Source organism: Pteropus medius, unplaced genomic scaffold (assembly GCF_902729225.1).
Source record: "Pteropus medius unplaced genomic scaffold, Ma_sr-lr_union100, whole genome shotgun sequence".
NCBI classification, from domain to species: Eukaryota; Metazoa; Chordata; class Mammalia; order Chiroptera; family Pteropodidae; genus Pteropus; species Pteropus medius.
Genome location: NW_024351543.1, coordinates 5,891,597 through 5,908,864, shown reverse-complemented (window position 1 = coordinate 5,908,864; position 17,268 = coordinate 5,891,597). Strand labels below are relative to the sequence as shown.

Below are 17,268 nucleotides of genomic sequence, written 5' to 3'. Positions count from 1 at the left end.
TACGACTGACAAAGAGTCATACAAGAATACTATGAAAAAGTATATAACACCAAATTCAATAACCTAGAGGAAATGGACCAGTACTTAGAAAAAATACAACCTTCCTCGACTGAACCAAGAAGAAATGAACAATCTAAATAGACAGATCAGCAGTATGGAAATTGAAACAATCATCAAAAACCTACAGAAAAGTAAAAGTCCAGGACCAGATGGCTTCACCAGTGAATTCTACCAAACATTCAAAGAAGATTTAATACCTATTCTCCTCAAACTTTTCCAAAAAATCAAAAAGGAGGCAATACTTCCCAACTCATTTTATAAGGCCAATATTACCGTGATATCAAAATCTGGTAAAGATAACACAAGAAAAGGAAACTACAGACCAATATCTCTCATGGACACAGATGCAAAAATCCTACATGAGATATTAACGAACCGAATACAGCAACAGATTAAAAAGATTATACACCACGATCAAGTGGGCTTCACCCCAGGGGCACAGGGATGGCTCAACATATGCAAATCGATTAATGTGATACACCACATAAACAAATTAAAAAATAAGACTCGGACGTGGTTCCATAGTGTAGCGGTTAGCACGTCTGCTTTACATGCAGAAGGTCCTGGGTTCGCGCTGCAGAAGAGCCACAGTCCATGATCTACGCCGACGCCACCCTGAACAAGCCCGATGTCTGATCTCAGAAGTTAAGCAGGGTCGGGCCTGGTTAGTACTTGGATGGAAGACCACCTAGCAAGACCAGGTGCTATAGGCATAAATAATAATAATAAATAATAAAATTTTAAAAAATAATAAGAATCATATGATCACATCAATAGAGGCAGAAAAAACTTCGACAAGATACAGCACCCATTTATGATCAAAACAATTAATAAAATTGATATAGAAGGAAAGTACCTTAACATAATAAAGGCTATATATGACAAACCTTCAGCCAACATTATACTTAAGGGTGAAAAACTAAAAACCTTCCCTCTAAGGTCAGGAACAAGGCAAGGCCATTCACTATCACCATTGTTACTCAATATAATATTGGAGGTCCTAGCGAGTGCAATCAGGCAAGAGAAAGATAGAAAAGGCATCCAAATAGGAAACAAAGAAGTCAAACTGTCACTATTTGCAGATGATATGATTTTCTATATAGAAAACCCTGAAGACTGCACAAGAAAATAACTAGAAACAATAAGCAAATACAGTAATATTTCTGGATACAAAACCAATGTTCAAAAATCCATAGCATTCCTATACTCTAACAACAAAGTGTCAGAAAAAGAAGTGGAAAAAATAATTTCTTTTGCAATTGCAACAAAAAGAATAAAATACCTAGGAATAAATTTAACGAAACATGTGAAGGACCTATATAATGAAAACTACAAGGCCCTGGTAAAAGAAATCGAAGAAGATACAAAGAAATGGAAAAATATTCCGCATTCTTGGATTGGAAGAATCAATATAGTTAAAATGACCTTATTATCTAAAGCATTACACAGATTTAATGCAATCCCCATCAAAATCCCATCAGCTTTTATTTTAAGAAATAGAACAAAAAATCATCAGATTTGTATGGAAGCACAAAAGACCCCGAATTACCAAAGCCATCCTGAGAAAAAAGAATAAGGCTGGAGACATCACTCTGCCCCACTTCAAATTAAACTACAAAGCAACAGTAATCAAAAAGGCATGGTATTGGCAGAAAAACAAACACACGGACCAGTGGAACAGAATTAAGAGTCCAGAAGTAAACCCATATTTATATGGACAAATAATTTTTGACAAAAACCCAAAAACATATGGTGGAGAAAGGAAAGCCTCTTCAAAAATGGTGCTGGGAAAACTGGAAGGCCACCTGCAAAAGGATGAAACTAGACTGTTGTCTATCACCACACACCAAAATTAACTCAAAATGGATTAAGGACCTGAATATAAGACCTGAAACAATAAAACTCATAGAAGAAAATGTAGGAACAAAACTCAAAGACCTTGGATTTAAAGAGGATTTTATGAATTTGGCCTCAAAAGCAAGGGAAGTTAAAGCTAAAATAAATGAATGGGACTACATCAAACTAAAAAGCTTCTACTCAGCAAAAGAAACTATCAACAAGGTAAAGAGACAACCATCCGAATGGGAAAATAGATTTGCAAGCAACACCTCTGATAAGGGCCCAATATCCAAAATATACAAAGAACTCATAAGACTCAATAACAACAACAACAAAAAAACAATCCAATCAAAAAATGAGCAGAGGACCTGAACAGATACTTCTTTCTAGAGGGAGGACATATACATGGCAAATACATGCAAAGATGCTCAACATTGCTAGCTATTAGGGAAATGCAAATCAAAACCACAATGAGATACCATCTCACACCTGTTAGAATAGCTATAATCAACAGGACAAGTAATAACAAATGTTGGAGAGGATGCGGAGAAAATGGAACCCTCATACAGTGCTGGTGGGACTGCAAATTGGTACAGCCACTATGGAAAACAGTATGGAGATTCCTCAAAAAACTAAGAATTGATCTACCATATGATCCAGCAATCCCTCTACTGGGTATTTACCCTAAAGACTTGAAAACCCATATCCGAAATGATATTTGCACACCGATGTTCATAGCAGCATTATTCACAGTGGCTAGGACATGGAAGCAACCGAAGTGTCCTACGATAGATGATTGACTAAAGAAGCTGCGATACATATATACAGCAGAATATTACTCAGCCACCAGAAGAGATGAAATACTGCCATTTGCGACAACGTGGATGGGACTCGAGATAATCATGCTAAGCGAAATAAGCCAGACAGAAAAGGTTGAAAAACAAACAGAGACTCAAGGACATGGACAATAGACTAGTGGTTACCAGAAGAGAGGGGGTAGGGGGGTAAAAATTTTAAAAAAATAAAATGTTAAAGAAAAGAACATGAACTCATTCTAGAAAGAAATTAATTTTAATGAGCAGTATAACAAATTGGTTAAAACAAGGAAGTGCAAAGAGATAAGAGAATAACAATTATAAAAAGAACTAGCCATTATGAAACAAAAACAAGCATAAATAAGGTGAGAACAGATGGATATACAAAATAGCTAAATATAACTCTTGGAAATGGAAAGGTATTCTTCGAAATTTTTTAAATACTTGATGGATGGAATGAACTCTAGATTGAGTAAAGGAAGTACTGGTCCCTGGGAAGATCAAACTGAGGCCTTCACCCTAAATTCAACACAGAGAGACAAATGGTTTAAATATATAAAAGAGTAGTTACATGCATATAACTTGAGAATCAGACAAAGAGAATGAAAAGAGTAATAGAGAAATAATATAAGTTGCTTAACATAAAGATATTGGCTGAGAATTCTCCAGAGCAAAAGAAAGATGTAACTTTTCAGATTCAAAGTTCACCCTTAGTAACATAAGGATAAATAAAAGTAAATCCCCACCAGGAGCAGCTAATACAATACAGTTTAGTTTACCAAAAATTTTAGATAATAGTTTACCAAAAATTTTACATAAAGAATAAAAGAAAATTTTAAATGTGCCAGAAAGAAAACCCGAAATATGTATATATGAATAACACTATCAGACTTCTCAACAGCGACATTAAATGCTGCAGCTTTGTTATATCCAGCTAAATCACAATTTGAGTGAGGAAGAAAATAAAGACATGTTCAGACATACAAAACTAAAACTGAAATCTGCAGACCTCCATTGAAATAAACTTCTTAGCCAACCAGACTTCCTACCCAGCCCTTCCTCATCAGTTCTCCACTGCCAGACCACCCTTATCTCAGTCTCTTCCCTGCCTATGCCATGCTTGGTTCCTGGATCCTTCCCACATTATTAACCCTTTCCCTTAGGTCTCTCGCTACCCTTCCTCAGTTTACTCTTCTCCGCCTCTGCCTTGGAGGTCTTTATCCCCATAGCATGGGCATCAAGCAACTGCATTCTCCTGTATGTCATTGCCCTGAGCCAGCTCGCCATTCATCTCATGGCCTAGAGAGTTTCTGCTGTCTCCCTAGAGCATGCAACCCGGGCAATCTAAGACTAGAAGCATAGAGAAATGTTGCTCCACTATCTGTCACGCACTAGGTTTGTGCAAGGGGTGAAGTGGAGGAAAGAAATGTGAGTGCCAGGGAAAAGAAGAGGAGTTTCAGGTCATGGGCAGAGGGGCCGTGACAGGAGGAAACACTGAGAATTCCAACTATTGCTATGAGTCATGATCTTAAAATATTTCTCTCTTTCCACTACGGGGTGTGTGTGTGTGTGAGAGAGAGAGATAGAGAGAGAGAGAGAGGTATGAGACTGGGATTTTGTAGTTTTTTAACATAGGTGTCTCAAACCAGGAGCAGCTAATACAATACAGTTTAGTTTACCAAAAATTTTAGATAATAGAGTTTAATGGAATTTCCCATCTAACCAAGTGTCATTCTCATTCGTGCTGTGAAATTGCGGTGGACAGGAATCTTCCCACATAAGACTGTATTGACCTAAGACCTGATCTTTGCCCACTGCAGTCTTACTGGTCAAAGCCTTAATTCTCCATCCTCAGTTAAGTAGCTTGATTTGCGCTCTGCATGCAAGAGCACTCTGGCTTAGCGTGTCTGTCTTCTTTTCAGTTTCTGGGGTTTGCATGTTGATTTGAGGGTAAAGTTTGTCCACAGGGGCTTTTGTATTAATAAAGAACTGTTTTATTTCAGGCCTGGTAGCCTCTTGACCAATTTAACAGCCTTTTAACACCATCTAACAACTTTTAAAGAGGCTTCACAAAAACAAAATTAAGGCCATTTCTGGTGACTGAGGCACAATCAAATTCAATTTCCCCAAGGCATTGCATAAGTAGAGAGCAAAAAACTTCCAAATATGATAGGAAGTGACAGATATTTTTTAAAAACTAATGAGAAATAAAAGCAGTAGATATATCTCTAAAAAAGTCAAGTAATTTGAGAGTTCCAGTTTAAAAATAAGAGATTAAAATATGCAACATCTCTCAGCAGAGACTGCAAACATAATGTCTTTTTATGGCATTTATTTCTCTTTTATTTGATTACAAAGAACATATAGAAAAGGGCAGAGAGGAAGAAATTCAGATTTTTGGCACTGCCTTAAAGAGAGCCACGATTAACTTTTGGAGCTTTTTTTGCCCTCTAAATATATATATTAATTAGCTTAATGTATTATAAAATTTTCTAATAAACTTTAATATCACTACAATATGACACTATTTTATGATTGCATAGTATCCTATTGTTTGAAGGTATCATAATTTCTTTAACCAGTCCTCTTTTTGGCTATTTAGCTGTTTCCAACTTCTAACTATGATAAATGATGTTGCAATAAACAACATCTTTCTACAAAAACCTGTTTTGCACATCATGGATTATCTCTTAATGTGACTTCTGAAACTTTTATTTTTTTTCTTGAAAGCTGGAGAGATAACCATTAAGTGCCAATTTTCTTCAAGACAGGCTCTCCTGAGAGTGTAGACTTTCTGGTTTACGGTGGGGTCAACTACTGGAAAGCTTGGTATTAGCAGCCAAGGCGGCTGTATCATTCTCAGTGGACCGGCTCGTGATTGATAAATTATCCATTTCCATCCTGAAACCCTAGAACTATTTTTGCCGTTCTTTTCAAACCAATTGAAAACACAAAAACAAATCCTGGACTGACTTGAATGACAACTTTTTGATGCAGCTGAAATTAATTTTGATGTGTTTAATATGACGCTGAGAACTGTTCTCTGAGAACTGTTATTTTTAGAGTTTTAGTAGCTGTTCCTATGCTTTCCCAGTGCCATTTTTTTTGTTGTCGTTAAGTTTATCAGATTCTGTAATGTACATTTTAATTAACTCTGTGGTTGAGCCAAGTGGAATTCTGCAAAACTTAATTGAAATTTTGGAAAAACTCGATGGGCATCTTAACGCACAGTTCAGTCCTGTTTAGCATGAGTCAGAAAAAAAGACATCTTTGGCTCACAAAACTGCAGTCCTTGCATTAGTAGTCTCCCTTAAATCCCAGTAGACAGAAAATGAAGTCACTTTGGGCCAAAATCTAAGAATATAATGACTTCAGAACACAAGATCTTCACTTAGGGAAGCATTCGTAATAATCATCCTAACAAGTAGAATTTAACAAGTAGATATAGTTTTCTACTATTTATCTGTTTCATTTCATTGCTTTTCCTTTATTGGTGTTCTTTGATAGCACAATATCTAAATGCATAATCATGAGATGCAATAGTTCTCAGAATTTCATCACCATTAAAGAAGAGGGGGAAAACACAGATTTATCCCTAACCTAATTACTGGTAAAGTAAACCCGAATGACTAAAATAAAATCTTTTTTTCTTCGTATAAATAACAATGTTCTGAGTGCCTTGGGTTTCCAAAGTGCAATGGTTGAAAATTAAGTTTTTGGCTTGTGGCAAAAGCAACATATCTTAAGATATGTCAGATTTTCTGGCTGAAAACAACTAGAGAAAATGGGCATAATAAAAGCATAGAATTTCCATGTCAATTTCTAATATTTTTAGCAATCCTGACCCCAGCAAAATTATAATTGGTTTTTAATAAAGATCAATTCAAAAGCAGCAGTGTAGAACTTAATGTTCAAGGCACCTTTCATAATCATAGCTTGTTTTAGTCTTATAAACCTCTGTTATCCAATTTATAAAAGTTTAGAAAACATGGCCTGGCTCACTAATAGTTCACATGAGTTCAGACTAAAAGGGTGCCAGAGAAAGAGAGAAGCCTTCAGAAGGGGTGGGAGAGGAAACCAGGGGAGAAACAGAGGCTGTGCTGAAAACCTGGGGAGACTTGGGGCACAATTCCAACCACATCCTCATCTCTCGCTCCTTATCCAAAGCAACGTGTGGGGAGCACAGAGTGACTGTGTTCCCCAAGAATAAAAGCTCCCTCACATTCCCTCTTTACCATCGAAATGAAGAAAATTATGTGGTCTTCCAACATCCATTTATAAATCAAGGTGAATTAGAGTTGGAAAATGAGGGAAAATGTCTGGATATTGGGTATTGCTATGACTATGGGAAGGAAGAGCAGAATCAGGAAATAATGAGTCTGGGCTTCTTGTTAAGCTGCCCAGGCTAGAAGGATGGGATTGGGCTTCTCCCAGAGGAATATGAGCAGGAGGCATCAGACGACAGGCCCCACTCCCTGACTCAGCACATAGAAAACAGGAGCCAATGGTAGAGGGTTCCTGGGGTTCCAGCAACAACAGTAAACAACACTAGCACTTTAGAGTTTACAAAGCATTTTCATCTTCTGTTTCTCATTTCGATTTAATGCACTCCTCACATTTCCAACCATGGGTAAACACTTAAAAGAAATAATGCCTGAAATACTGTACAATTCCCAAGTCGCTAGAGAAAGATTCAGCAAGAGGTTCTAAATAAAATCATGAGAGAACCAGGTTCTGAGGGAACAGTTAGCACACAACAGTGTGAAGCACTGTGGACTTGCTGAGCTGGTGGGCTCACTCAACAGTCTGAATTTTGCTTTGCTCCCCTAGGATATTTGGAGAGATAGATTGTTCCACTTGTTATGGAAAAGAGCATGTGTAGGCCACTTCTATCCAGATGGGTAAAGAGTCGCCGATGGGGCTGGGAAGACCTTGCTGCCTACAAGCCTTCTTTCCTCCCCCAGGTGGACATGTGACATTTTCAGAGGGAGAGAACACTTCTTTCTTTTTCCAATCTAGTGAGGCTGGCAGCCCCAAATGGGCGAGTCAGTGAACTCTCCTACATTTCATATTCCCAGTGCATGACCTCGTTCTGGGAAAGAGAGATCCACAATGATACAATAACCCTCATGAAGTTTCACAAGCAGCCTGCAACTTCTAATAGCTAGTCTTGCCTTCAGTATCATAGCTCTGTGTATTGCTAATACAAACTTACTTCATCTACGAGGAGCATTAACTCATGGAGAACCACCTCAGCCAAAATCAACAGCTCTTCATTCCAGCATTTGCAAGAGCCAGCTTTGGCTTTGCCCCAGTTGTGAAAGCCTGTGACTCTAATGCGTCCTGGACCATGAATGTAGTGGCATCAGCGATGGGTCCAGCAGTCTGAGCAATTTCATTAACCGATTCATGGAAGCATAGGGGAATCCTTGCCTTTAAGGAATGCAGAAGGCATTCAGTAGAGGTGCCTCATGTCTCTCTCTTCTCAAGCTTAAGTATGTCCACATTCATCCTCACAGCCCTGGGGGTAAGTGAAGAAGCCCCTGGAGATGCTGGAGATGGATCAGGAGTTTTCCAGGTCTTGGGTTTAGGCTTGCAAGTTAATTAATTAAATGTTAACTTGAGGTTTTGTGGTAAGGGGGCAACAACTGCTGGGGATCCTCTAAAACCAAGGGGGTGGCAAGCAGGGCTTCAGAAGGCTTCCTCTAAGGTCCTCCTAAACTTTTCACACTTCTAAGGGCCACTTCAGTAATCTACGCACTTTAGTAAAAAGAAAACCCAGTGAAGGTGACTCGGCAAGAGAGAAGTAGCAAGGGAGAGGAAATAAAGGCAAAGAGAAAGCTGGAGAATGAGCAGTTTAGGGGAAGAACAGGAGGAGGATTGAGAAAAGCAGTTACTATAGCTGCACTCGCTCTGTGGCCCTGAGTTTCTGGTACACACTATTTGAAACCCACTTTTTGACCAAAGATTTTTGCATTAACAGGTAGGTGTCCTTATTTGCTTTTCACAGATGGAGACATGAAGGGTGGGGACTAAAGTGTCCTTGCCCAAGAATACACAGTGAAACAGCGATTTCCCCAGCCTCTCATTTGTCCTTTAGCCTTTGGAGACTCAAATGCATACTAAGCCTTAACCTATATGTTCTTTGAAATCTCTCCCTCATCGTGTTCCAAGACACAATCTGCCATTGCTGTTCTGCATACTTCTTGACCAGAGAGAAATGTATTGCTGTTTTTCCAGAATTGTACTGAAGCATCAGGATAATTAAAATATCCTGGAAGGCACTTTTGAGGTTATTGAGCTCAGTCTCCTCATTTTCTAGATTAGGAGCCTAAGTGCAGTTCAGATAAGTGAAGAGGTTTACCAGAATCACATAGCTGCACAGGGAAAGCTGAGACGACGGTCCAGATCTCTTGGTTTCTAGGAATCTATCTTCCCAAAAGTCTTACCAGACATAAATTTGTTTCTTTTCTCAAACCCAATCCAAAGTATTTAGCATTCCCAGAGCATTCCAAATGGATGAACAATAGCAAAGAACTTGGAGTGATCCAAAGCACTGATCGCTGGTGTTTCTTCAAGGGTGTTTTTGGCTTTCAATCTGTTAACCATAAGGAATATTGAATTTAGCAAAGTACATCAAAGTTTTCTATGCAATATGTTAAGAACAGCTGAAACCAATTAAAAGCTAATCAATGTTACCCTGTCTGATGCAGAGTGGAAAAAATTTTCAAAGATCTCTCCACCCTGAGATGTTCTTGGCAATGGGTCCCTGTGCTGTGGGCCCCCTCCCATCTCTCTTAGTCATGTACACTCAGGAAGAGGAGACTTGGCCATCTCCCCTCAGATCTGAAAGTAAAGCAGAACCCAGCCCAGGCTTTTCCCTTGAAATAAAAGTTCATCCTGGGAAGAGCCGGCTACAGATTCTAGGAAAACACACAGCACGATTGTGAGAATAGATGACATTGAGGAAGACACTGAATTCCAGTCACATCTATCAATCTTCTGTGGCCACCTCATGCGTTTACCAAGCATCTCTTTTACCTGATCTCCTAACTCTAGTTTTCCCCAAACCCCACCTTCTTCCTGAAAGACAGGCAGCAACGCAGAAGATTTTCAAATCTGACAAATTGGGGGTTGAATTTAAGCTCTGTGATTATTATATGTGATCTTAGGCAAGTTATTGAAATTCACTAGGCCTCAGTTTATTTATTTAAAACAGAGTAAGAATACCAACCTTTAAGAATTAAATGAAATAATGTTTATAGAGTATCTGATACATAGTGGGTGATCAACAATTGCTAGTTTTATCCCACACAATACCTCCTAATTAATTGTTCACATAGTCTTTTTCCTATCTTCAGACCATTTCAGTCACTTTTCTACTAACCTAGTTTGTCACAGTGTGTCTGTCTGTCTGTCAATCTGTCTGTCTGACTATCCTGCTATATCGGTCCTAGAGACAGATGGATGAGAATGTATGTATTAGGAAGCCACAACTCAAAGTGCCCTGGTTCGCTACTTGTGTGCAGAATAGGAAACATTACTACTCCTGACTCTGCCCAGGGTTTGGTGTCCAGGGTCACTATCAGCTTCTATCCCCAAGCTTTCAGCTCTGAGGGCCTCTGGAAGATACCCAGTTCATATATACAATATACATATATATATATAATTTTTAAATCTGTTAATTTTCATGGACCTATCTGCATAAAAATATCTAAATACCTAGGTAGAAGTATGTCTTAAATTATATCTTTATTTTATTAATTTGTTTTTTAAAAATCAACTCACCTTTTGATTAATTAAACACATTTACATTATTAATTAATTAATTAAAAATACATTACTAATTTGATGCTTTTATTCTTTGGTATTTGTGTGAAGGGTAGGAATGGGAAGGGAGGAAACGATGTACCAGAGTCAAATCACCAAGTGTTTATTAAGACTTAAAAGAGACACACTGACTTCTGCTTCTAGGAGGATAGAGAAGACATACTTTCCCTATAGCTCTCACTAAGCACAACCGAAAACCTTGGACATAAAATATAAAACAAACACAAGAAGACTCTGAAACATGGAGAGAAAACAGAACTTCGGAACCCAAGGAAGGCATGGTGATAAATTCCCTGGGTTCTTTTGGCCTCATGGATTCCAGAACTGGAACTGAAGAGTGTGCAACTCAAAATGCCAACAGATACAGACAAAAGAAACCCTCAACAAAAGCCTCCTCTCTTTAGCTGAAGGACCAGAAAATAGGCATCATAGCAAGACAGAAAGTAAAAACCATGCTTCAGCCTTTTCCACACCAGCAATGTCACAGAGGGGAGCTTAGACTGCCACCATTGTACACCTGTAATGAGATGCCCCAATACCTTCCTGGGGCAGTGCAACAGTGTCAATAGAGACTGTGTGGGGAGACTGAACTTTCATCCCCATCCAGCAGCAATGACTCATTCCTCAATCTCCCTCCTGGGCTGGTATCAGGGGAGGCCTTCTGAAGAGTCAGGACTTTCGCCACCATACTTGAAAACCAGGCCACCTCCACCATGGAGAATCGGAACTCTCAATCCAGTTCTACAGTAACAAGAGGCTTCCCGCCTTGGGAATCAAATGTCCAAGTATCAATTAAAAAATCATTCATCATATAAGAACCAGGAATATCTCAAACTGAGGGAAAAAAAGATAATCAATAGATGCCAAAATGAGATAACAAAGATGTTAGAATTATCTGGCAAAAATTTTAAAGCAGCCATGATAAAAATGCTTCAATGAGCAATTACAAACACGTTTAAAACAAGTGAAAACTAGAACGTCTCAACAAAGAAATAAATGACATAAAGGAGAATCAAATGGAAAGTTTATACAAAACAAAAATAAAAATCTCAGTCGATGGTTCAACACCAGATTGGAGAAGACAAAAGAAAGAAGCAGTGAAATAAAAGATAGAACGATAGTACCCAATCTGAGCAACAGAGAAAAAATAGACCGGAAAATGAACAGTATGTCAGACTTATGGGATCATAACAAAAGATCTAACATTTGTGTCATCAGAGTCCTAGAAGAGGAGAAAGAGACGGACCTAAAAATTTCTTCAAAGAAATAATAACTGAAAACTTCCTAAATTGGGCAGGAGACATATATCTCCAGGTTCAGGAAACTGAGCAAACCCCAAGCAGAATAAACCCAAAGAAACCCATACCAAGAAACATTATAATTAACCTTCTGAAAACTAAAGATAAAGAAAAATCCTTGAAAGCAGAAAAAAATGACACCTTACCTATAGTGGAAAAACAATTTGTGTGACTACAAATTTCTCATCAAAAAATCATAAAGGCCAAATGGAAGTGGCACAATATTTTTAAAGTGCTGAATGGAAAGAACTTTTGACCCAGACTCCTACATCCCGTGAAAATATCCTTCAAGAATGAAAGGAAAATTAAACAGTCTCAGGTAAAAGAAATCTAAGAGAATTTGTGCCTAGTAGACTCACACTGAAAGAATGGCTAAAGGAAGTTCTCTAAACAGAAAGAATACAATAAAAGGAAGAACCTTGGAACACAGTAAACAAAAATATGGGTAAATACAATATAATTTCTTCTCTTGAGTTTTCAAAATTATGTTTGACAATTAAAAATTACACTGTGTAATGTGGTTCTAATTGTAAAATATTTAAGACAATTCTTTTATAAATGGGGGAGAGTAAAGGGACATAAAGCGAGGTAAGGTTTCTCTAACATTACTCAAATGGGTAAAATGTTGATACTGAAAGATTGACAACTTGGGTATATATAATATAATACTTACAGCAACTACTAAACAAGCTATGCAGAGTTACACTCAAAAAAACTACAGATAAATCAAAATGGAATTCTAAAAAAGTCCAAGTAACCCCCCAAAAGACAAGAAACAAACAAACAACACAAGGAATGAAAAAGAGAGAGAGAAAGCAGAAAACAAAAAATAAAATGGAAAAATAAGTATTCGGGAGCTTGGTGAGTACACAGTTGGGTACACAAACCAGAGCACAAATGCCACGGCTAAGCTGCCACTAAGTCACCACTGCCATTTGCCTGCCAGCCCAGTCTCACCACTGTCACACTCAAGGGCCTGCCCCTGGCTGCACCCAGGTGCTGTCTGCCACTAATCGTGGGGAGGGGAGGCATGTCTTACAAACTAAATCTGACTGCACACATGCTCATGGCCTCCCTCAACAAGGCTGTAAGCATCGACTGGCCTTTTACTTTCATGGCAATATCCTCACAGTACTGCCAGCTGCTGAGTGACTACGGACCACCATCACTAGACTACACCCAGAGAACTGGGAACAGCCAGGTGCCTCAAAGCAAACATGCTGAGCTGCTGATCATCACAGAGGGGTTGGAGAAGGTGATCAGATACACCTCTGCTGAAGTATCCTTCATGCTAGAGGACTAATTAGGGAGCACTTGGCTGAAACAGAACAGAACACCAGATCCTAGCCACCTGTTAGCTTTGAAAGGTTTTCCATTTTTTTACAAGATGAAAAGTTATAATTCCTCTCCTCTGTTTAGATGAAACATGTTTTCAAAATGATAACACTTTGGTTTGTCTTCTGCCTTTCCCTCTCATCCTTTTCATCAGGCTCTGATCCTACAGAAAGGATTTTGCATTTGGTTATGATTTGCATTTTAAGTAATTAGGAACTCTTCAGGGGTTTTTTTTTTTTTTTTAAAGCATTGATTACAAAGATGCGCATAAAAGTTATCTAACTTACAGCAAACTGTAGCTGGCTGCAAAGATGTCACTATCTTGCTATAATCTTTTCTGCTGAGTGCATTTATGTAATCCAGATTGTTCCTTTTTCCTTTTCATAAACCAGCACAACTCTAAGGATTTTGTTTTTAATGAATATTGATAGCACACTTTACATAGTAGCCAGTCCTTGTTTGCCATACATTATAGATTTTGCATAATGTAACTTCTTTTTTGCTTAAGTATTTTCATGACTATTAGTGCATTGAAGACAATTTAAAAATGTGCAAGTTATAAATACAGAAGAAAAAGAAACCAATCAAATAACAATTTTTGTTCTAAGACTATATAGAGATTTCTGCGTTTACTGTAAGTTGATCAAAACGTCTGGAAAAATAAACAGAGGAATTTTGAAGAAAGAGCAGATTTGAATCACTAGAGGATTGGAGCCCAGAGAGCATGACAAGAATGGTGAATAGTAAAGAGGGACTTTGCCCCGCATAGATGGGCCCAGCTGGTTCCAGCGAGAGATGGAGTCTGCTAGGTAAGATTTTTGGCAGAGTGTGGTATGCAAGATGATCTTGGGAGGCATACCACTAAACTTTTTTCTTTATAATTAAGTATTTGTTTTAATGTTACTAGGAAAAATTACATCAAGCACAATAGGTAGAAACGTGCCCTCTAGAAAGGGAGTGTGGTTGGCTTCTGCTCTTTCCACTCACTTCCTGCTTCACTTGTTAGCAGCTCTTTTACTTATTTCCAGGGTTAGAAAAGGAGAGGTCTCCGAGGAAGGAGAAGTAAAGGTGCGAGAGCAGTATTTCCTGCCTAGTGGCTGAGAGCCCTGTGGGCCAAGAAGGTCAAACTTGACTCCTTGCCTGGGCACTTTCATGAGATTTCTATCACTCTTTGTGGCAAGGCACTTGACTCAACCATTTCCAGTCTGAGTGGTCACTGGTGACTCCTTTCACAGCCCCTAAGAAGTCAGCATTCCCCAGTAGCTTCTTGCTAGAGTTGCACCAGGCCACTCAATTAGAAGAACCCAAGGTATCTGACCACGCTCCAGTTCCCCTTCACCCAAGAGGCCCACATCTCATCCACAGGAAACAGTCACACTTCTATTGTCCCCAAAACTCTGGGTGTGCATCCTAATCCTAAACAGCCACTTCCACTCTTCCTAAGGTGGGAGTCTGTTGCCTTTTCTCTATATCCCCTAATTGCAGGGAACACCTTCCTTAGCTCTCCATGTGGCCCCAAGGAAACTCGTCGCACTAGATCTGAGGAGAAGGCTGCACTCCTCCCTTGGGTCTCTGGCATAGCACCAGATCCTTCCTAAGAGATCCTCTACAAATTCTCCTCTCCTCCCAAATTCTGACTCATTTTAAATATCATTGATCTGGCTAAGAGTACAACCCTATGGAACCAGTTCTCCACAATTTCCTTTGTAAACTTGAATGTGAGTAGTCCATTTTACACTAACTTTGGTAATGTACCTATTATATATTGTGCATCATATATTGTACATTGTACATTGTATATTTCATTGGAGCTGCAGTCAAACTCGTGGTTAGAAACCACATTCTTACATCCTGCATTATTTATTTGTATAATTATCTTCTATTTAAGGAAAGTGATATTAGTTTTTTATTTATGGTAGAAAGTTTATTTTTTAAATTAAAGTATTTAATTATAGAATGAGTTGATTTAAAAATATTAAGTGCTAAAATACAGGAGATACGTAGGTAAGGTGAAAAATAGAGATGGTATATGAATAGTAGTCTTCACGGATTATAAATCAAAAGGTATTTTATAGGGATTAATTTGGTAGAAGTGAGAAGAATACATTGAAGGAAGAAGAAACTGTAGTTTTACGATGAACCCTGAAAATACACATAAATACATAATCATGATGACTTAGCAGACAGCACAGGGACATTTGGAAATAGAATGCCTTCAGGGAGTTATAGTACGTGGACCATTGTGTCCTCTGTTTGCCATATTCTCCAACTTTTGAGGAGACTGATCTATCCCACCCAAATGAATATAAAACAAGAGCAGTACATTCAAAGAGGTCGCCTTCCCTGGCCACAGTTGGTTGTTCCAGGATAGGAAATTGAGTCAGGTTAGACTAATTGTACTTGTTCCTTAAGACTTTGAAATTAGGACCAAGAGATTACAACTCAGGTTGACTGCCCCATTCCTGGATAGATTCACTATTAGTGTGTTGGCAAATTATATTTCTGAGCTTGTAAAATGGACAAACCTCATTTCAGAGCCTGATGCATGTTACTCAAACTCGTAGAAACTAATGAACAATAAAACAGAATTCTGATTTTTACATTTAAAATGAGAAATGTAATGATCCAACAAAGCAAATACTTTGGTGTACAAATCAGCTTATTTGGTCACTGTATATTAATCTACATAAGCAGCCAAATCAGGAAATTCCTTATGATCACTCAGCTAGCATCCAATGCATCCAATGCAAGTGATGCTAGCCAATTGATCATAATAGCTAATGCCTGGACCACAACAACATGATGCATCTATCTCCTCCAGGATGATATGCCAACCTTGAGGGCCAGATCTTATGTTCTTGGTGTCTAGATGCCTTTTATTCAAACTGGTGCTGAAAACACTCATTGGCTCTACCTTTCTCTACTACTCCATTGCCAGCTAACATCCTTTTAAACCGGCATTTCATTTTTCAAATATCCTAAATGTGATAGGCTGAATAATGACCCCTTGAAAGATATTCACATTCTAAACCCTGGAAACTGTGACTGTTACCTTATATGGCAAAAGGGGTGTTTGCATTAAATACCTTGAGATGGGCTATTATCCTAGATTATGTGGGTAAGCCTGAAATATAATCACAAGTGTCCTTATAAGAGTAAGGAGATTTGATGAGAATGCAACATGAATTCAAAGGCAGAGATTGCAGTGACTACAAGCCAAGGAATGATGGCAGCCCCTAGAAGAGAAAAGAGGCAAGAAACATTATCCTAGAGCCTCTGGAAGGAGCACTGATTTTGTTGACGTCTTGATTTTGGCTCAGTGATACTGATTTTGGATTTCTGACCTCCAGAACAGTGAGAAAATAAATTTCTGTTATTTTAAGCCTCAAGGTTTGTAGTATTTTCTTATAGCAGCCATGAGAAACTAATACACCAATACTTATAGTTTCAGCTGGAGAGTCACCCTTTCTATTACAGGTGGCTTTGTGTGTGTTACATGTCGCTGAGTTGGCTCCAACTCCTGGTGACTCTGAATGAGTGATGTCTACAATGTCCTGTTCTCAATGGCCCTGCTCTGCTCCTGTAGACTCACGCCTATGGCTTGAGTCAATATGAGGAGTCAATTTGATCTTCTTTTCCTGCTGCCTTCTATTTTTCCCAGCATTACTATCTTTTCCAAAGAACCCTGTTTTCTCATGATGTACCCAAAGTAGACAGCTTCAGTTTTGTCTTCCTTTCTTTCTTTCTTTTTTTTTTTTGGTTCCAGCAATGCTTAATTTGCTCTAGGACCCACTTGTTTCTCTTTCTGGGGATTCAGGCTGTCTGTAGAGCTCTTCTCCAAAACCATGACTTTACATGCTTGAATTATGATCTATTATGTGTGTGAAGTAACAGGCACACATATAACAGACACTGACTTTAGATACCATAAGCAGTAAAGGGAAATTGCAATTAGGATCCAGGAGAATCTCATGGAGCATAAAGACAGGAATGCAGGCAAACCTCAAGAGCAGTTGAAACCAGGCAACCTGGGACTCCTCTTTCACAGTCTTTCAGCCCTGCATCTTTCTGAGCATCTCTCTGCTTCATGG

The 17,268-nt window shown here is 38.6% G+C and overlaps 1 pseudogene; it reads left to right on the top strand.

Moving 5' to 3' along the window:
• The first annotated feature begins 12,872 nt into the window (after positions 1 to 12,872).
• LOC120586626 (cyclin-dependent kinase 2-associated protein 1-like) lies at positions 12,873 to 13,189 on the top strand (annotated as a pseudogene).
• Positions 13,190 to 17,268: the final 4,079 nt, after the last annotated feature.